Consider the following 21,795-nt stretch of genomic DNA (forward strand, 5'->3'; position numbering starts at 1 on the left):
AAGCCCTGCGGTTCCTGTCATCGGTTGATGTCCATGACGGATTCACACCTCATGTGCTTGTCGTGTCTGGAGCGCGACCACGACCCGAAGTGATGCTCCTTGTGCTGGCCCTTGCACCCAAAGACTCTGAAGTTGCGGTCCCTAAAGTTGATGGCGGCCCATCACACGACTCTACACAGGTCGCGGTCAAGAGGAATGTCCGGGGACCAGTCATAGAGTCCGATCATCATCGTCATCATCGTCCCACTCAAAGTCCTTGGGGCGATCTGGTAAGTGGAGCCACAAGAAGCAAAGTAAGACATTGAAGCACTCTAGCGCACTTATACTTCGCCTCATCCGTCGGCAGACACGACGAAGGAGCATTGTCATTCTTTGCCTCATTCTTCGGAACCTGCTCCTGGAGGACTCTGCGCCTCCCCGCATTTCTGGGACCTGGAGTGACCCCTTCCAAGCTCCGAGAGTTCTGTGAGGCTTCATTTTTGGGCATTCTAACCCTGGATCCCACAGGGTCAGAAGGGGCCATTTGGTTCTGTGCTGGGGGCTTCGGCCTTGGTGTCAGTGGGCTCTCAGTTACCCAGTCGTGGATTCGGACTGGTGCCGGTCGTTCCACCTCAACCTCCTCCAGTGCCAGTCCCAATACAGATGCTCACGGCTTCCACCGCAGGGCCTTCCCCATTGTAATCCCTGACTGTGACATGTAGCCAAATAGACGTTGCCCGACTCCGATGCCGGCAGGAGCTTTGCCTCCTCGTTCGGATCCTGAGCCCTGTTCTGCTGAGTTCGGCCTCCAGGAAGTATGGTAGGTGGTCACTGGGCCCTTTAGAATACCAGCCATATGAAGAGGTGATGGACTGGTGTGAGGACTTGGGTGAAGCCAGTAGACTGGACACTTCTCCAGATACTAGTATGCCTTCTACCCCTACAGTGGATATGGAGGAGAGAGCCTCTTAAGCAATGGTGAAGAGAGCAGCTGAGGTCCTAGACCTTGAGTTGCTCTTGGTGGCCGTCAAGACTAACCTCTTGACAAAGGTGCTTCAACTGGGAGCTTCTACTGCCAACCCACTGCTCCTGTTCAATAATACCCTCACTGACATTGTTCTGGGTAACTGGTCCAAACCCAGCACAGGGGCGTCTGTGAATAGGACTATTGCCTGCCTTAATTTCCCCGCACCTAGGGACTCAAGTTTCCTGACACAACACCTCACCCCTGAGAACTTGGTGGCCCAAGCCTCTGCCTCCCATTTAGCGTTTCGCCAGATAGAGAACCCAAAAGGTTTTATTAATTTGAGAAGATGATGTTTTCTTCCACCAGCCTTGCATTGTGGCCTGTGAACACCACATGCCTTTTAGGCAGTTATTCCCACACGCTGTGGAAAATGGTTCAGCGAGCTCTAGCACAGGTTCCCGAAGTAGGCCCGGGCAGTACTCTCTCATGCTGTTGAGAGAGACATAGCGAAGTTCACTATCCGTTGCAGACTGGACATGACCAACCATCTAGTTAGGGTGGTTTCTACAACAGTGGCCCTGAGTTGCCACGCCTGGCTTAGGACGTCTGGCTTTTCAGGGGATGTCCAACCTTCCCTGATGGATATGCCCTTCAATGGCACCTGTCTCTTTGTAGACAAGATAGAGTTGGTGCTCGAGCGCTTCAAGGATTCTCATGCTATGATCAGGTCCTTCGGCCGCACAGCGGCCCCTCGCCACCCACCCTCCCCAATCTGCCTTTTGTGGTTACAGAAGGGGCTACCAACCGCTCCAATTCCCACCCAGCCACACTGCTACTCATGGTGCCCAGCCTTTGCGTGGTGTTGGACGTGGGACCCACCGACCTCGTGGGCAAGGTGACCAGTGGTCTGGTCAGTAAGCCCAGCAGCAGCCTCTAGACCCTCCTAGTATGCCTCTCCTCCACCATGGACCAGTTGGTGGCAGGATTCGCTATCACCTGCCCCACTGGCAAACTATTACTTCAGGCAAGTGGGTTTTGTAGTTAGTCCAAAGGGGCTACTTCCTCCCCTTTGAAACTCCCCCTCCATCCATGTCATCATCTTATGACCGGATGACAGAGGATCATTTGTCTCTTCTACATGAGGAAGTTGCGGTCCTCTTGGCCAAGGGAGCCATAGAGAGGGTTCCGGTGCCAGAAGTAGGCTGTGGGTGCAATTCCCACTACTTTCTGGTCCCAAAAAAACTACAAAGGTCTTCTCTCTGTCTTAGACCTATGGGCCCTCAATCTCTTCCACAAGAAGAAGCTCAAGATGCTCATGTTGGCTCAGGTCTTGTCTTCCCCAGACCCAAGAGATTGGATGGTAGCGTTGGACTTGCAGGACACTTACTTTCACATCCCAATCCTGCCTGCCCACACACATTACTTGTGGTCCATGGTTGGCCATGAGCACTTTTAGTTCACTGTGCTGCCCTTTGGCCTTGTCAGCGCCCTTTGTGTGTTCACCAAGGTGATGGCGGTGGGTGCAGCTAATATTTTGGAGATCGGGGTATCAGTCTTCCCTATCTCGATGACTGGCTGTTAAAGGCAAGTTCACACTAGGCTGCTGTCTCCCACCTCCAGACTACTGCAGGCCTCCTGCTTTCGCTGTGGTTCACTATAAACGCTCCCTTTCATCAGAGCTTTTCTTTCGGACTTATCCTCCCTAGTGGCAAGGCCAGGATATTTAGGCTATGGTACCAATGTTTCAGCCTCTAGCCTGGATTTCAGGGAGACTGACTCTGAGGCTGTTGGAACTCATGACCTCTTGCATCCTGCTGGTGACACGTTCCAGTTGGCATATGCAGGCTCTGCAGTGGGACCTGAAGTTTCAGTGGGTGCAGCATCAGGGGAATCTCTCCGACATGGTCCAGATCTCGTGGTAACTGCAAACGATCTGTACTGCTGATGAGCAAACCGCGATTGGGCCTGAGGCAGATCCTTCTCCCTTCTGACAGTAGTGACAGATGCATCACTCCTGGAATGGGGCTGCCATCTGGAAGAGGTGGGGATGAGAGCAACTTGGTCTCTAACTAAAGCAGGGCTCCATATCAACATGCAAGAGCTCTGTGCAATCCGACCGGCATTGAAAGCCTTTTTTCCTCCTTTCAAGAGAAACCACTGCCATGTGGTGCTGCAACAAGCAGGACAGGGTGGGGTCATGGACCCTGGTCCAGAGGCTCTTCGCCTCTAGACATAGCTGGAACAGCAGGGCATATCCCTGGTGGTTCAGCATCTGGCAGGCTTTCTGAAAGGTAGAGCAGACAAAAATGCTTAGCAGATCATAGATGGCACAAGGTCTCTTTCAGCAGTAGGAAGAGCCTTGGTCAGATGTGTTCTTCTCTGCCGAGAACACGCTATGTCAGCAGTTTGCGAACTAGAGTTTCCAAGGAGGCTATCGCTTGTGGCGCTTTTTGTCTCAAGTGGAATTCAGGGTTCCTGTGCCCCTTTCCGCCCATACCACTCCTGCCCAGAGTTTACAAGAAGATCACAAACAACTAGGCGCAAGTAATCCTTTTGGCTTCATACTTGGCACGGAAAGTCTGGTATCCTGAGCTGCTGAGCATGTCCATTGATCCTCCGATCAGACTGCCCCTTCAGGAGGATCTTGTGTTGCAGCAGGGGAGGGCTCTTCACCTGAACCTGTCTATTCTCCACCTTCTTGCATGGAGATTGAACAGTGGTAGTTGACAGCTTTTGACCTTTGTCCTGAAGTCCGTAATGTCAACTTGGCAGCCGGGCATCTCTCCACCAAAATGATATATGCCTGTCAGAATAAATTTGTGGCACAGTGCACAGACAAGTCTGTTGATCTCCGTTCTGCCCCTCTTTGAGGTTCTACTGTTCATTCTTTCTCTTGCCCAGCAGGGCTCAGCTTTAAGCACTCTAAGGTGCTATTTATCTGCTATTTCTGCCCTTTTGCTTTTGCATGATCAGCCTTCCCTTTGTTCAAGTCTCCTATTGTATATTGGTTCCTCAAAGGTATAACCCATCTCTTCCCTCAATCCCCATTCATTATGCACCAATGGGTTCTCAATTTGCTTCTGACCTTTTTGATGTGTACTCCTTCGAGCCTCAACATAACTGTTCCCTCAGGCTGCTCACATTAAAATCAGCCTTCCTTGTGACAATAACATCTACCCACACAGTGAGTGAGCTGCATGTGTTATTATCAAGCTGCCCTTTCTATTTATCCTGACGAAGTGATGCTTCGCAGTAGGGTCTCTTTTCTTCCAAAAGTGGTCACTCCTTTTCGTGTAGGCTAATCTATCACGTTGCTTACCTTTTATGCACCCCCACATTCTTCTAAGAAAGAGCAGAGGCTCCAACGCCTGCTCTCAAAAAGTGTGTTGTGCTCTGCCTTGATCATACAAAAGAGTTCCGGGTGGTCGACCAGCTCTTTGTAGGGTATGTGGGTGTGAAGAAAGGTCAGGCAGTGCAGAAGTAGAATATCTTCAGATGGCTCATACTCTGCACTGCGATCTGCTACGCTTTGGCAAAAAGCAGCCCCCAAGGGTTTACCTGCTCATTCTACCAGAGTTAAACCTATGACCACCGCGTTAGCCCGGGAAGCTCCGGTCCTGGACATCTGTCAGGCAGTGACATGGGCATCTTTGCACACATTTACCAAACACTACTGCCTGGACAATCAGGTTTGTAGGGACAGACACTTTGCCTGTTCAGTCCTGCTGGGCTTGTTTGAAATTAGTTTGTTGCCCCTCCTCCAGGGATGGTATTGCTTGGTTATCAATTCAGAGGGAAGGAATCAGCAACTAAAAGTCTCTATCAGATGGACAAGTTACTTACCTTTGGTAATACCGTATCTGGTACAGACTATATCTTGCTGCAGATTCCTTGCCAACCTACCCATCCTCCACACAGGTATTCTTTATGGCTCGATACTTCTGGCAAGGAAAGTCGTGAAAAGAAACTCAGTACTTCTGGCATGGAAAGTCGTGAACAGAAACTGACATTGTCACTCCTGGGTGGCACCTATGTAGGTACTGTGACATCATTTCTGGCGAGGACAACAGATGGGGAGCCATTCGCCGCCACTTACTGGCACAATGAGATACTCAGACCTCTCAACTCACACAGTGCCACTGTGTGTCACACGATTTCAGCTCCCTTCACACGTTCACCAGGTGAGGAGCCGAAATCACACGGTGGTAGGAAAAACGAGCTGCAAACCACTGTAAGTGGGTTTCCAGCTCGTTTTCAGAGGCTGTAAGCAGCTGATGTCCATAAAAGGTGTAAAAGCACCTAGAACCACAGTGTTGATTACCCTTTTATTTATTTTTAAAAAATATATATATTTGGGAAAGGGTCTGTGTCTTGGTGAGGGGCAGAGTGTCTCTTTGTTAGCTCTCGGCACCAGACCTTGTCCCCTCCAAGGCCCTGCCCCCTACTCACACTATGAAAATATTTTGTAAGTTGGCAGGTATGGGTACTGCTCACGAAAATCTTCTGAATCCAAACGAATACATAGGGAGAGTATGGAATCTATACTACATATAGTCTCCGCAAGGTAAGGCATTACCAAAGGTAAGGAACTTGTCTGTCAACAGTGTGCCTCTTATGTGTCGAGCCAATTCCATCCACTAGCCTCGCGACTCATCCCACCTCCCCCCCAGAAGTTCTTTCGGTGAGTGGTCTGAAAGTCTCCTTGCCAGGATTAGTTTCCCAGCCACCTCACCAATTTCACAATTGGGAAGTAAAAATGAGTCCAGTCTGGAAAATAACTTTTGGGCACCAGAATAAAAGGTGTAGCTAGGCTCGCAGGGATAGAGTGCTGTCATTAATCAGGAAGGAGGTTGTACTAGTGGTCTTCTCCTTTCTGATTCCAGAAAGGTCTACCTCACAATCTATCACTCCATTAAAGCCTCCACCCATTTTTCGTGACCCGATGGGCATCTGCATTAGGAGTGCTCCTATGGTCTAAAGAAAACTCACTGTAATGGACAGGGGGTGCAAGACAAGGCAGGGAGAGTGGTGCACTATGTTGCAGACCTGTGACTGTTACATATCTCCCTAGCCTATCGTACCATGTCCTAGTGACTTTAAATGGAAACCCTTTCCAGAGGAGAATGGCCATCCCACTTGACCCCCTAGAGAAGCCAGTTTGGTTTACTTGTGCAAAGACTATTCAGACCGTAAAGGGACATTTGTTGCCCAACAAGTGGGTCCCCTGAAGAAAAAGGATATCCAGAGTGCGGCGACATGACACTTAAAGGACTATGCTGTGCCTAATATGATTCAGGATGCCTTTCACATTCCACGAGAGGATCCTCACTAGCCCCATGTCTACCATATACCCTTTGCCATTCGAGCAACCTAGACGTTCGTTAGGACAAGAGATCATTTATGAAATGTGTCTGGCAGTTTTGTGCAATGGAAATTAATAATAATGATAATAATAAAATAGAAGAGAATATCTGAAACTCCCCTCTAAGACCACCAACCCCCTCATCCCTCCCTTTTATGAAATTTGTGTCTGGCAGTTTTGTGCAATGGAAATCAATTATAATAATGATTATAATAAAAATAGAAGAGAATATCCGAAACTCCCCACTAAGACCACAAACCCCCCCAGCATCTGTTATGGTGCAGTCAAGGGACCAATATTCAACAAAAGTAAGAAATTGATCCTACCACTACAAAACCTGTCCCAAAACCCACTAGGAGAAACATGAGGGTGCATGTTGTGAAGTAATTTCTGCAGCCTTTCCGTCAGTTTTGTTGTCCTAGCGTTTATGTTGAATCAGTGGAACAGAGAACAAAATATAGCAACAGTGCATATTGTAGTTGGTGACCTTTGCCACGTCAACATCCTCCACTTGTTCCCACCCTCCCTCTGCACCTCCTTGATAGTCTGTAGTGAGAACAACTGGGTGTGAAAGCGGGGAGGGGGCACATCCACTGTGACCACATGCTCAGTACTATCCCTGTCCAACAGCAGCACCCCGTTGAGCCTGAGGGCCCTTGTCTCCTCCTGCATTTCAAGGAACAGACTGTGGCCTTGATAAACAACCTTGAGTTTCTCTGGGTAGAGAAGCATGTATCGGGTGTTAATGTTTTGTAATTTACTTGACCTCCACGAAAGATTTTCAATGCTGCTGAACTAGGCTTGTTGTAACTAAGAAGGGATAATCAAAATTGTGTATTGGTCCACAGCTAAGGACCTGTTGACTGCTTGCATAGCATAAAATTGCATCTCTAGCATACTTGAGCAGCTTGGCTATCATTGGACGGGGGCAGGGGAGGTTGATGGGCCATATGAGTCCATCCCGTAGTAAACCTGGAGGAGAATGAGTCCCTGGACATGATGGTGAGCAGCCATTGCTCTGGTAACCCGTCTGTGAGTTTCTTCGCCTCTCTGTGGGATGCCAACAAAGCGCAGGTTATTCCTGCAACCCTGTCCTCCAGGTCCTCCACTCTGGCTGCCAGCTCCCAGGTAGCCACCTTAATTTTTTACTTAGATTGATGCAGGGATTTGTAAGGTATCTTTGATTTCAGATACCCGGCCTTCAGCCCCTGTAATTCTCTCAAAAGCCTGACATAGGTCCTGGCGCAGCATTGTAACATCCACGCCAGCTGCTCCTAACTTCGCATCCAACGTCTTTTGTGATGTATTAATCTCAGCAAAAATGGCAGTGGTATCTAGCAGGACTAGACCGGGCTCTTCCATGGACTGTGCCTCTGTTCCGGCATGTCCACTGTACCAAACCCAAACCTTCAGTGTGGGCGTATTTGTCCATTGTAGCTTGTTTCACGGACAGCTGTGGCTTATCTTTGGCCATTGTGACCACTGGAGAGAGGGATGGGGTGTGTGCATAAAAAGGATTATAGGAAGGTTCATGCAGGCACCGACCCGCCAGCCTGCACCGTAGAACAGGCAGGTGAGACAGCATGAGTGATCAGTGCCCACTTCTGGCAATGATGATGGAGTGAAGGATAAAATACCAGCAAGTCTCTCCCCTCCTATATACGCACATTGTCCTGTGGAGCATGACCAGTCAGGGTTCTGTAATTTGGGCCTGGTTGTGCTTCTTTGCCTTTGCACTATCACTTGTGGTTTCACTCCTCTTCCTAGCCACTGGACTCAACAGTTCCCCTCCGCAGCCCAGGCAGCTTCAGTTCTCAAGGAGGGGAGAGTAAAGGAGGGGTCCAGAGGAAGCCCATCGGCCAACAGATTGTCTTCCACTGCCCTAGTCAGGCCGCCATGGGTGGCAGAAAACTCCTGGGGTCTCGAAACCCTCACTCATGCACCAATCAGGCTCACTGTCTCGCCGCCTCCAACTCTTGAGGAAGAGGTTCTTGTTCGGGGTGGCCTTCCCACTGCCCTACGTCATGTAAAGCATCAATGAGCAGCCTGCACTCTGGTTGTCTGGTGCCTCCCTCTTGCTGCTTACTGAGACTCAGTAGACAGCTGGGGCAGTCTGCTCAGCTCACACCACTGCTTCCTATCACCAGCAGTATGCATCTGGGGTCCAAGACCGCTTCCGCTTGTTCTTGGGCTCAGGAGGACCACCTCGGCTTGGACCAGTTCTCACCTCTCCATGGTCCAAACCTACAGAACAGGCCTGTGGCCCATCAGGTAGGCTGCTTCTATCGTGACTCTGGTGCTTGTCCAGCTCATTCCTTTTGTTGTCCTCAGTCATGTCCTGTAGTAGACCACAATGCTCTGTGGCTAACAGACAGGGTGGATGGAGCTAGATTAAGCAGAATGTTGCAGGATTTGTTAGTGATGGATACCGAACATACTCAAATTGTGTTTGCGATCTTGGTAGTTCAGCCTTAAACCACCTCCCGTCACCACACCCTCCTTCTCCTGCTGAAATTATCAATAGTCCAAAGTGCCACCTGTTGCTGCTCCTCTCAATCACCTCACCCAGCGATGTCTCCAAAACATTTGTTTTTATTTATACTTTAGTTTAGATTAATACAGCAAAACTCAACACATCTCTTCTGTGTGCATGTCTGCTATTTTTTATTTCTTGACTAATTGTATGCCATTCTTTTACTTTTATATGCATGTGAGCTCCCTTTGTGGCATTTATAATACTTGAATAATCCCTAAGCGATGCTCTTCAAACTTTGTGTATAACGGCCACTCTTGTCCCTCAATCCTATGGATGTGGAAACTATGCAAATTTTGGTTTCCCTGGTATCAGACCTTCCTTTTACACCCATTTTCTGTTCTTGAGGGGCAGGCAAAATAAATATCTCTGCAGTGAGAAATGTCTAATTGCTCATCCTGGGAATTGCCACCACATTCTACGTCTCTGGAATCGTCACTTTCATTAATCATTGAATAAACTTTCAGCTCCTCAAAAAATGACTTAACCTTGATGAGAGTTCCTGCTACTGTTGTATTACCTGCCTCCCCTTCATTTGGGGAAAATCAAAAGAGAGCCTATTAACCTGCTTTATGGTCATTTCGACTTCCACATCTTTCCAGACTCAACAGTCTGGCAATGGTCCACACTGCAGTACTTTGACCGCTCCCTTCCAGTTAATGAACAGTGCTTTAAGGATCTCTGACAGTGGTAACCCTTGCCTCCTATTTCTCTTTGAACTATCAGTTGTCTTTAACACTGTCTACTACCTGATTCTGCTTCAGAGACACCACTTTTTCATGATCACACATATATTTTTATGAAGTGGTTTATGCCATCTTTTTGCCGAAATATGAAGACTATTATTCTGTGAAGAAAACATTTCTGACAACAGTTCATCATACTTTAATATAAGCAGTAAGTGACATGAATAAACTTCTATATTGTACCTTACTCAAATCTTGGTGTCTATCATTTAGTTTAAATGTAATCGTACAAAGAGTCTCACGTTTCTGCTCCAGGCCGAGGACTAACTTAATATAATCATAAAAGGCTTTCATAAGCTTTACATTGTTCTTGTTCTACAAATTGCATGTAAAGACAAAATCTCAGATCACGAGATTCCAATTTTGCCTACTGAGAAAGGTCAAGCTTTTCTACACTCCAAATAATTTGCTGTCTTATGATCCGTCCCTCCTCTTATCACACATTGACATAGCCAGTGTCCTACTAGCTTATCACTCATGATCCAATCTATAACATCACTAACGAATTGTCTTCATACAACCAGTTTACGTTTGAGTTTTTCACCTACCTCCCCTGGCTCCCTCACGTCCTTTAAAAGCCTGCTCTACTTTTCTAAATCGGTTTTATTTCGATCAGGATTCCAGATGATTGTTGCAATAACTTGTGATTCCTCCATCGTTTTTTTTACTTAGCTTTTAACTTACTTGGTTTGTTGCTTTTGCTTTCCTTATTTTCTTAGCTCTGTTATTGCTTTGATCTGTGGTTTGAATGGTCATGTGATGTTAGAACTATATACTTCCGATGGATACAACTACCTGTGGATTCCTCACCTTATGAATTCTCCCATGCGCCAGCATCCAACGGAAAATCTTCTTCTCAGCTCTCCACGTCAACGAGGACATCACAATTTCACGGCTCCACGCGACTCCGTCTGACGTCACCGTGCCAATAAAAGTTCCTCGCCGGCGTCGTGAAGTCAGTTCCCTTTTTTCCGTGCCTTCGACGCTAACGGTTTTCTCCTAGCTCTCGCTACTGTTGAAGGTGTTCCATCTTGTTTCTGGTTATAAACTTGTTTCTGGTTACAATGTCTCCTCCTAGGAAGTCGGGATTTAAGCCATGTAGAGAGTGCGGGAGTCGCATGCCGGTTACTGACCCTCATGATGATTACCTTTTGGTGCTTGAGCTCCGAGCATGACGTCGAGAAGTGTGTATCCTGCCAGAGCATGAATCCTAAGGCTCTGAAGGAGAGGGAGGCCAAATTCTTTTTGGCCAAGGCGAAGAAAGGACATAAGTCATCACAGGTCCTCTTCTCATACTTCGTCAAAGAAACACAAGAGGCGTCGTCGTCATGACTCTTGGCGTCATTCTGCTCGGAGACGTTCAAGGTCCAGGTCTCCGTCTCGGCAGCGCCGTGCGACGTGGGAGGTTAGTCCGACTGTGACTCCACAACCTCAGAGTCCTCAGGCTTCTGCTGCGCCGTCGGTTTTTGAGGTAGTTGCACCTCCAGAGAGTCCTCGCTTTTCACCTGTGGCACAGGATTCGGATGCTCAGCAAGTGCAGGTGCACCATGGAGATCAGCTGTATCCTGCCTTCCCGGCTCTGGGAGCAAATCCGGCGGCATTTTTAAATGACATGTTTTTTATGTTTAATGCTATGGCCCCTGCTGGTGCACTGGCTGGTCCCACAGGTCCTTTAGCATTTTCGTTGGGCTCCCCAGCTCCTTAAAAGGCGGTGCCATTTATGCCCTTCAATCCGGCTGAGGGTGATGGTTCGAAGCCGATGACATCGCCTCCGGAACCTGCGGTTACGATGACGTTGCCTTCTAGACCTACGGCGCTGATCTCATCACCCTTTCAGTCGACGCCGATGATGGAGCGTCATATGTCTACGGCGCCGATGGGATCTCCTCCGGCGCCGGATGGCTCCGGATTAGACTGAAGTCAGGCTTCTACTCCTGCTCCTCGCCTTTGAGTTCTGGAGCCGGTGTCATTGACGTTGGCTAATTCTATGTCGACGCCCAGGTTAGAGGCCAGGCTAAATTTGTGTAGAAAGGCTTTAAGACTTTTGGAGGAAGAAGGGTACCAGAGGCAGTTATTGGAAGAAGGGAAGATTGTGGAGCCCTTGGGGGAATAGCAAGGGCTGGACTCGGCCAGTGGGCTAGGCACTTCCCCAGAATGGGACCTTTCTTCACCAGGGGAGTTTACTGTGATCAGGAAGGCGGCAAATTTTGGGGATCTTCCCTTGCCTGCTGCAGAAGTCAAAACAAATATCTTGACTGAGGTCCTGCACCCTTCTTCTACTTCGGCGGATATTTGCTTCTGTTTAATGATGCTCTTACAGAGCCAGTCTTAGAGCTATGGAGAAAGCCTCTGTTGTCACCTGCTGTCAACAGATCTGTGGCAAGGAGGTACAGAGTGGCACCTGGGGATCCACGATTCTTGTCAAAACATCCTACCCCAGAGAGTGTGGTTGCTCAGGCCTCTTGTTCCACACGGTCTGCACCAGGCTCCTTCCCTGCAATCCCGTCCGGACAAGGAATCCGAAATGATGGAGCAGTCGGCGAAGAAATCTTTTTCTTCTTGCAGTATGGCCCTCAAGGCAGCAAATGCTACTTGTGTTCTGGGTAGATACGTGCACGCCCTAATGGATTCAGCTAGGGCTATGGTTCCAGACCTGCCGCAGGAGGTGCAGGGACAATTTGGAGAAGTTCTGTCAGTTGCTCAGGCTGCAGCAAAGCAGATAATCCAGTCTGGTCTGGATTCTACAGACTCGGTGGCCAGGGCAATGGGTACCTCTGTTGCTACCAAGAGGCATGCATGGTTGAGGTCCTCTGGCTTTTCCTCTGATGTACAGTCTGCTCTCTTGGACTTGCCCTTTGATGGGGTAAACGTTTTGGCGCTAAAGCTGACTTGGAGCGCTTTAAAGACAGTAGGGCCACAGCAAAGTATTTAGGTCTGCAGGGCTCCACTACTACCCCTTTCAGGTCCGTTTGGAGGTTCAGGGGGTTTGGGCGTGGAGCCATGTACCGTGGGAGACCCAGTCCACAGTCCAACAGCCTACCTGCCTCCCTTATAGGTCCATTAGAGGGCAGGGGAGGGTTCGGACAAGAGGGGCCACCCTGCAGAACCCTGCATCATCCTCTTCCTCTGGAGGACAACAACAAGGGAAGCAGCCTTAGTTTTCTGCCCATTTTCAACCACACTTCTCCTGTAGGGCGAAGATTACGTCTTTTTCTCCACAAGTGGGAGTTAATTACATCAGACTCCTGGGTTCTGAACATTGTGAGGAAAGGGTATGCTCTCCCTTTTCAGGAGTTTCCCCCTCCCATCCCTCCCCGTCCCTCGTTTTGTTCAGAAGACCATCTCCTGTTGTTGCAGCAGGAGGTTCAAATCCTGTTGTCAAAAGGTGCAGTGGAGTTGGTTCCAGAGCAGGAAAGGGGTCAGGGTTGTTATTTAAGATACTTCCTGATTCCCAAGAAGGACGGTCATTTAAGACCAGTCCTAGACTTGAGGATTTTGAATTGGTTCCTCAAACAGGAAAAATTCAAGATGCTGACTCTAACACAGGTACTTCTGGCATTGAACAGAGAGGATTGGATGGTGTCTGTCGACTTGCAGGATGCTTACTTTCATATCCCTATACTCAAGTCGCAAGGAAGTATCTCCGGTTTGTGGTGCGGTCCTTCCGTTTGGTCTTTCTTCAGCACCTAGAGTATTCACGAAGGTGATGGCAGTGGTCACAGAAAGTCTCAGAAGGAAGGGGATATCGGTATTCTCTTACCTGGATGATTGGTTGATCAAAGCCAAGTCTCCAGAGCTTGTGTTGCATCACTTGCAGATGACAACACAGTTGTTGTTCAGTCTGGGTTTTGCAATAAATGTACCCAAGTCTCACCTGGAGCCCTTTCAGCGCCTCCTGTTCATAGGGGCAGTACTGGATACAACATTGAATCAGGCCTATCCTCCGCCTCATTGGATTCAGGACACCCAGGCGTTGATGCCAATGTTTCAAAATGGAGCGATGGTTCCAGTCCTCAAGGTCTTACGCCTGCTCGGTCTGTTCGCTTCTTGCATTCTGTTGGTCACTCACGCACGTTGGCACATGAGGGCTCTCAAATGGTGCCTCCGCAAGCAGTGTTTTCAACACAAAGGGGATCTCGAGGAGTCGATAACGATCTCCAGAGACTTTGCAGCGGATCTACGATGGTGGGCTGTGGACGGCAACCTTTCTCAAGGGAGGCCGTTCTCACTGCCGCCTCCGGTGGCCACGGTCATGACGGATATCTCCACTCTAGGGTGGGGAGCTCATCTGGGGGACCTGGAGATCAAGGGTCGTTGGTCTCCAGTGGAACAGACTTTTCATATCAATCTGTTAGAATTGCGGGCAATACGTCTGGCTCTCAAGGCCTTCCTCCCCTCCCTTCGCAGTCTGTCAGTTCAGGTTCTGACAGACAACACTACTGCGATGTGGTATATAAACAAGCAGGGAGGAGTAGGGTCATATCTTCTCTGCAGAGAAGCTCTGCAACTCTGGTCCTGGCTTCGGGACCATCGGATGTGCCTGGTAGCAAATCATCTGGCTGGAATGCTCAACGTACGTGCGGACTCTCTGTCAACATTTTTCGGCCGATCACGAGTGGCGTCTCCATCCGGATCTGGTCCTGCACATCTTTCAGATGTGGGGTTTTCCAAGGATAGATCTGTTTGCCACTCGGGAGAACCTGCACTGCCCGTCATTCTGCAGCCTCCAGTATCCGGTGCAAGGAGCTTTGAGGGATGCGTTTCACATCTCTTGGTGCAACCAGTAGCTTCACGCATTTCCCCCCATACCCTTGATTCCTCGGGTTCTGAGGAAGATTTGCCAAGATCGGGCTCAGGTCATTTTAATAGCTCCGGATTGGCCAAGAAGGGTGTGGTACACAAACCTTCTCCAACTCTTGCTGTGCCCTCCGCTCCGTCTCCCTCTCAGGGCAGCCCTCCTCTCGCAGTCGCAGGGGCAGGTTCTACACCCCCACCTCCAGAGCCTGCACCTTCATGCCTGGAGATTGAACGGGGCAATCTGAGTTCTTTCTCTCTCCCACCAGAGGTAGTGCATGTTATTCTGTCGGCAAGGCGACACTCCACTAAGAATGTTTATGACGGCAGGTGGGCAACATTCGTGTCATGGTGTGGAGAGAAGCAAATTGATCCTTTGTGGGCACACTTCTCCGATGTTCTGTTGTTTGCTTTAGCTTTAGCACAGAAGGGTTGTGCAGTTGCTACTGTTAAGGGCTATTTGGCAGCACTGTCAGCCTTTCTTTGCCTCTCGGATCAGCCCTCCTTGTTTAAATCGCCTGTTGTTATTAGGTTCTTAAAGGGTTTAACTAATAGGTTTCCTCCCACTCCTTTTCATATGCATCCGTGAGATCTGAATCTCGTTTTAACTTTTTTAATGGGGTCTCCGTTCAAACCCATGCATTCTTGCCTGCTAAGGTTTCTAGTTCTTAAGACGGTTTTTCTGATAGCTATAACCTCGGCTAGGCGTGTGGGTGAGCTTCAGGCTCTTTCTGTTAAACCCCCCTTTACCTTATTCTTTCCTGATTAAAGTGGTGCTGAAAACCAGGGCGACTTTCCTACCAAAAGTTATCAGTCCTTTTCATATGGGACAGCCCATTACCCTTCCATCTTTCTACCCTCCTCCTCACCCCTCGACGGAGGAAGAGAGGCTCCACCGTTTGGACCCCTAAAGGGCTCTCAGTTTTTATATTGAGAGGATGAAAGACTTTCGCCTGGAGGACCAGCTGTTCGTGGGATATATTGGAAAGAGTAAGGGCAGAACGGTCCATAAAAGAACGATCTCCAGGTGGGTCATTCTTTGTATCAAGGTTTGAAACTCGTTGGCAAAGAAGGTTCCCCCTGAGGGTATTGGAGCCCATTCCACCAGAGCCAAGTCTGCCACTTCGGCCCTGGCGAGGGGAGTTCTGGTGGTGGATATTTGCAAGGCAGCAACTTGGGCATCCCTCCACACTTTCGCAAAGCATTACTGCTTGGACTCGGAGGTTAGGAGGGATGGCCATTTTGCCCGATCTGTATTACAGGATTTCTTGGAGTAACTAGTCAGGCACCCACCTCCAAGTGCAGTACTGCTTTGGGACTCTATTCATAAGGTGAGGAATCCACGGGTAGTTGTATCCATCAGAAGAACAAGTTATTTACCTTCGGTAACACTTTTTCTGTGGAGACGCCTCTCTGAATAAGATAATTGCCATAGTAAAGAAGGCACAGCTTTCTAAGCGTTGTGCTAAAGCAGCATTAAAAAATGGAAAATAAGTAGAATCCGCATGTAAAGTAATCAACGAGGAGAAGAGAGGTGATAATACCAAGAATTTTGTACAAAAACCAGGACCAGTGAAGTATCGAGTGGATAAACGTCCAGTGTGTTTTAGATGCGTAACTTAGCCAGAGATTAATGTTGTCTGGGAGTAAAATCAAAATGCTCCTTTTGTGGCATTTAAGGACATTTACCAAAGTTTGTTAAAAACAAACAAAAAAACAAACAAAAAAACAACAATTCCATGGTTAATTGTGTAGTGGATGAGCAAGAAGATCCCATTGTAGTTGATGAATCAGAAGCCGTAGACTGTATTTTGAGTAAAGAGGACACTGTGTTAGGCAATGATAGAAATAAAAAAAAAGGAAACTGATTTGTAATGTAAACATTGGTGGTGTGCAAATTCTAATTGTAGCTGATTCAGGGTCACTGTATACAATTTTATATTTAAGGAGGTTTGGGAAGAAAAATTTGCAAAGTTTGTAGGGAATGACCTAAAACCTTCCAGTGTATGTCCAATTATGTCCACAGAGGAAAGTATTCATGTATTGGGATGTTAAACAGGAACTTTCAAATTTAAAGGGAGGGAGGCACAATGGACACTGTATGTAGATGAAAGATGACTGTCAGTCTTTGGGTGGATAGACCAAGGAGCCTTAGGCATAATATCAAATCCCAGTAGCAATAATCAAGTATTATGTCTTGATGAACCTGGGAAAGGAATACAGGAAGAGTTACAAAGAGTGTTTTCAGACAAAGTTGGGAAACTATGGAAATGTAAACATAAAATAGTGAAGGATGGAGCAGTGCCTGTATCCCACAAAGTGAGGACTATTGTATGAAAGTAGGAGAAGCTGTAATGCAGAAGTTAGATAAATTGGAAAGCAGTAGAATAATAGAGCCCATTGAAAATGCGGAATGGTTAGCTCCTTCAGTGGTAGCCCAAAAATCGACCGGGCAGATTAGACTTTGTGTCGACTTAAGAGAACTGAACAACAACATTGTAGTGGATACATTTTAATTTCCAAAAATAGATGAATTATTAGCAAAATCTAAAGGTGTTCAGTGGTTTTCCACAATAGATTTAACGTCTGCATACAATCAAGCTCCCCAACACCAATTAAGTAAGAAACTAACTTCCTTTTGGCTGTTACAGATGTGTTTGCATGCCCTTTGGACTTTCTTCATTTTCCAAATGTTAATGCGCAGGTTGTTCAGTGACTTGGAGGGTGTTAGGTACTTTCAGGACGGTATACTCATGGGGGAAGGACAAAAAAAGAACATGATTCTAGATTGATGCTAGTAATAAAAAGACTTGCTGCCCATGGATTGACAGTTGAACTTAAAAAATGCAAATTTGCGAGTAAATCTGTGACATACTTAGGGCATGATGTTGGAAGGAATGGTATTCCACCCCAAAAAATATTGTGACTGCAATCATGGAAGCTCCTGCTCCAGTATCAAAAGATGAGGTGAAGTCCTTCTTAGGGCTAGTTGAGTTTTACTCTAAATTTGTTTAAAAAAAAAAAAAAAAAAAAAGCTTCTCCTCAAAAACCTATGAGTTGAGACACTTACTTAAGAACAAACAACTATGTATGTGGGATGAAAGTTTAAACGGAGAGTTTGAACATATTAAACATAAAGTTTGTTCTGCTATTTCCTTACAAGGTTTTGACATTTTAGAGCAAAGCACTGTAACCACTGATGAAAAATCAAATGAAGGTATAGAAAACACAATAGCATTTGCTTCGCTTGCCCCTACCGAAGAGAAGTATTCTGTTGTAGAAAAAGAGATGTTGCCGCTCATTTGGGTTATGGAAAAATGTAGGCAATATTTATGGGGGTTTAATTTCGCCTTAAGGACTGACCATAAGCCTTTGGTTAATGTATTAATGTCTTTTAGTACCGTTGAAGCTATGCCCCACATTGTAAAAATGACATTCAGATTATTAAACTGTGTCTCTAACATTGCGTAGCTACCTCACCATTACCCTTGGATAACAATTTTGGGAGTGAATGGGATGAGTACAGTGTAGCTCTTATGGATGATGAAAAAATTGATTCTGCAAATATTGAGAGTGACATTAAAAAAAGAGGATTGGATGACAACTTATGGTAATGATGAAGTTTTGAAAACAGTAATGGAATTGGTTACTAAAGGATGTTTGGGTAAAAACAAGTTACCATGAGAATGTCTGAAATGGTGGGAAGTTAAAGATGAATTGTCTTTAAATGAAGAAGGATTCCTCATGAGAGGTGATAGGATGGTTCCCCCAAAGAATCTTGGAGAAAAAAGTCTTAAACTCACACAAGAAGATCATCTCGTCATAGTAAATTTAAAAAGAAGCGTGAAAGCGTCATATTGGTGGCCTGAATAAGATAGTGATGTTGAAAGAATGGTACATGCTTGAGAGATGTGTGCCAATGAGGACAAGTCCTTAAAAGTTTCTAGACCGGCTTTGGGTGAAAGGTTTTGCCCTGATAATCCTTTGGGAGAGTTAGCTATTGACATTCTAGGACCTGTTTTGGATTAATTTGGTGAACCAAAGTATATATTAGTCCTACTGGATCTTTACTCGAAATGGCCTGAATGTAAAGTGCGTGAGAAAGTCAATACATCAGAAGTAATTTTGTTTGTATCTGGAATATGTTTGATAGAAGGTATTCCTAGATCAATGCTGAGTGATAATGGTCCTCAATTTGTATCTGAAAAGTGGAAAAACTGCCTGGTGAGGTATGGAATAAAAGAGAAGCACACCCCGGTACATCAGCCAGTAATCTGCGGTTGAGAGATTCAACCGAGTTATCATGGGTTCCATACAGGTGGCAATCAATGTGGGTGTGAATTGGGAAAGGGAACTAGCAAGTATGATGTGGGACTATAGGATAACTCCTACACTTACTGGTTATAGACCCTTCAAAATACTAAGGGGTAGAGAACCCTTCACTAAAGACAATAGAGCTTAGATGAATTTGAAGGTTCAGAGCAAATGGTCTCCTGCCATGGTCAAGAGTGATATTTTGAAAGCACAAATAGTGACAGCAAGTTTTCTAGTCCTTTTCAAGTTAAAAATGTTTTTGCATGTTTAGCCTTATTGAGTGATGGTAAGGTGTGGCACATGGGTAGGTTGGCAAAGTGTTATAAGATATTAAGGTGGAAACATGATGAAGATATGCATAGTGGGCCAACTGCTGCCTATGAGTGGTTGTGGTCGGAGGTTGTCGGGGATAATGAGAGAATTAATGGAAGGAATGGATGTGTAGTTGGAGATATGTACAGGGAGTGCAGAATTATTAGGCAAATGAGTATTTTGACCACATCATCCTCTTTATGCATGTTGTCTTACTCCAAGCTGTATAGGCTCGAAAGCCTACTACCAATTAAGCATATTAGGTGATGTGCATCTCTGTAATGAGAAGGGGTGTGGTCTAATGACATCAACACCCTATATCAGGTGTGCATAATTATTAGGCAACTTCCTTTCCTTTGGCAAAATGGGTCAAAAGAAGGACTTGACAGGCTCAGAAAAGTCAAAAATAGTGAGATATCTTGCAGAGGGATGCAGCACTCTTAAAATTGCAAAGCTTCTGAAGCGTGATCATCGAACAATCAAGCGTTTCATTCAAAATAGTCAACAGGGTCGCAAGAAGCGTGTGGAAAAACCAAGGCGCAAAATAACTGCCCATGAACTGAGAAAAGTCAAGCGTGCAGCTGCCACGATGCCACCTGCCATCAGTTTGGCCATATTTCAGAGCTGCAACATCACTGGAGTGCCCAAAAGCACAAGGTGTGCAATACTCAGAGACATGGCCAAGGTAAGAAAGGCTGAAAGACGACCACCACTGAACAAGACACACAAGCTGAAACGTCAAGACTGGGCCAAGAAATATCTCAAGACTGATTTTTCTAAGGTTTTATGGACTGATGAAATGAGAGTGAGTCTTGATGGGCCAGATGGATGGGCCCGTGGCTGGATTGGTAAAGGGCAGAGAGCTCCAGTCCGACTCAGACGCCAGCAAGGTGGAGGTGGAGTACTGGTTTAGGCTGGTATCATCAAAGATGAGCTTGTGGGGCCTTTTCGGGTTGAGGATGGAGTCAAGCTCAACTCCCAGTCCTTCTGCCAGTTCCTGGAAGACACCTTCTTCAAGCAGTGGTACAGGAAGAAGTCTGCATCCTTCAAGAAAAACATGATTTTCATGCAGGACAATGCTCCATCACACGCGTCCAAGTACTCCACAGCGTGGCTGGCAAGAAAGGGTATAAAATAAGGAAATCTAATGACATGGCCTCCTTGTTCACCTGATCTGAACCCCATTGAGAACCTGTGGTCCATCATCAAATGTGAGATTTACAAGGAGGGAAAACAGTACACCTCTCTGAACAGGGTCTGGGAGGCTGTGGTTGCTGCTGCACGCAATGTTGATGGTGAACAGATCAAAACACTGACAGAATCCATGGATGGCAGGCTTTTGAGTGTCCTTGCAAAGAAAGGTGGCTATATTGGTCACTGATTTGTTTTTGTTTTGTTTTTGAATGTCAGAAATGTATATTTGTGAATGTTGAGATGTTATATTGGTTTCACTGGTAATAATAAATAATTGAAATGGGTATATATTTGTTTTTTGTTAAGTTGCCTAATAATTATACACAGTAATAGTCACCTGCACACACAGATATCCCCCTAACATAGCTAAAACTAAAAACAAACTAAAAACTACTTCCAAAAATATTCAGCTTTGATATTAATGAGTTTTTTGGGTTCATTGAGAACATGGTTGTTGTTCAATAATAAAATTAATCCTCAAAAATACAACTTGCCTAATAATTCTGCACTCCCTGTATGGAGGAATACAAGATAATGAGAATGGTTCAAATGATCGAACTGAATTACCTCCAACCACATCTACCCGCAGCGGTAGGCCTGTTATACAACCAAAAAAAATCAACATTTTGTCATGGGGTAATAATGTTTTGTTATGCATTTTCCTAGATACTTTTGAAAAAAAATTACAGTATATTTTGTATAGTGTATATAACAATGTATTGTGTGTTAATTTTATTGAAGGAGTGGGATGTGTTATATATGTAAGCTGTCGCGTGCCAGTGTTTGACAGCTTCCATTCTTGAAAGGAAGGAGAGATGTGAGATGCAGCAGTTGGCAGCTGCGGGAGCACTGGGATAGATGTTGCAACCTGCTCTCCATATTGAAGATTACCTGAACTTACGACAGGAGTTACAATTCTTCCTCTACACTACCTTCCCTCTCCCACCCTCTCTTTCTCTCTTGGATCCTCACATGCCTGCTCCATTTAACCTTAAGGAGTTGGAGAAAGTGACTGTGGCACCAGGAGTCGCCTTGGGCTTTCCAAAATGGCTTCCAGAGTCTCCAGCCTAACAGGAAAATGCCCAGTTGAATAAAAGGCCTTTCTAGCCCTTCCTCCGCTTGTCTACTGGTCCCCCATTACACTTAATGCTTTTTAATTTTCTAGAATATTTTTTTTTTCAAGTGTGCCACCACTTCAAATTTTCTCTGTTTGCTTCCTAGTGCTCTCCCACCATTTCCCTTGCGGCTCCCATATTTTTTTCTCTTGGCAGAGCAGCTGTAAAGTGCTACCAGGCTGCTTACTTCTCTTTTTGCACTTTCATGCACTTTATTTGTTTTCCTTTATCATTCTAAAATGGTCGCCAGCCCTGTTGGAACCTTATATTAAAAAAAGATCAAAATGGCTGCCCGTTAATTGCGGAACACACATCATGCAGCTTGGATTTTAGTTTTTTATGTTTTTTTAAAGAAAATAATTTCAGAATACCAGGGTTGTGCCTGTGTGTACATGCGTCACAAGCATTGGGAAGCTCTTTTGGCCATTTTGGCATTTTCTTTCTTTATCTTTCCAATATGGCAGATCGTTATTTTAAAA

At 46.2% G+C, this 21,795-nt stretch overlaps 1 protein-coding gene across 1 annotated transcript in view; it reads left to right on the top strand.

Moving 5' to 3' along the window:
* Nucleotides 1–21,795, top strand: part of AKAP10 (A-kinase anchoring protein 10) — a 384,577-nt gene that overhangs the window by 151,563 nt on the left and 211,219 nt on the right. The gene's annotated exons all lie outside the window — the stretch shown is intronic.

This window comes from Pleurodeles waltl, chromosome 3_1 (assembly GCF_031143425.1).
Source record: "Pleurodeles waltl isolate 20211129_DDA chromosome 3_1, aPleWal1.hap1.20221129, whole genome shotgun sequence".
Lineage (NCBI taxonomy): Eukaryota > Metazoa > Chordata > Amphibia > Caudata > Salamandridae > Pleurodeles > Pleurodeles waltl.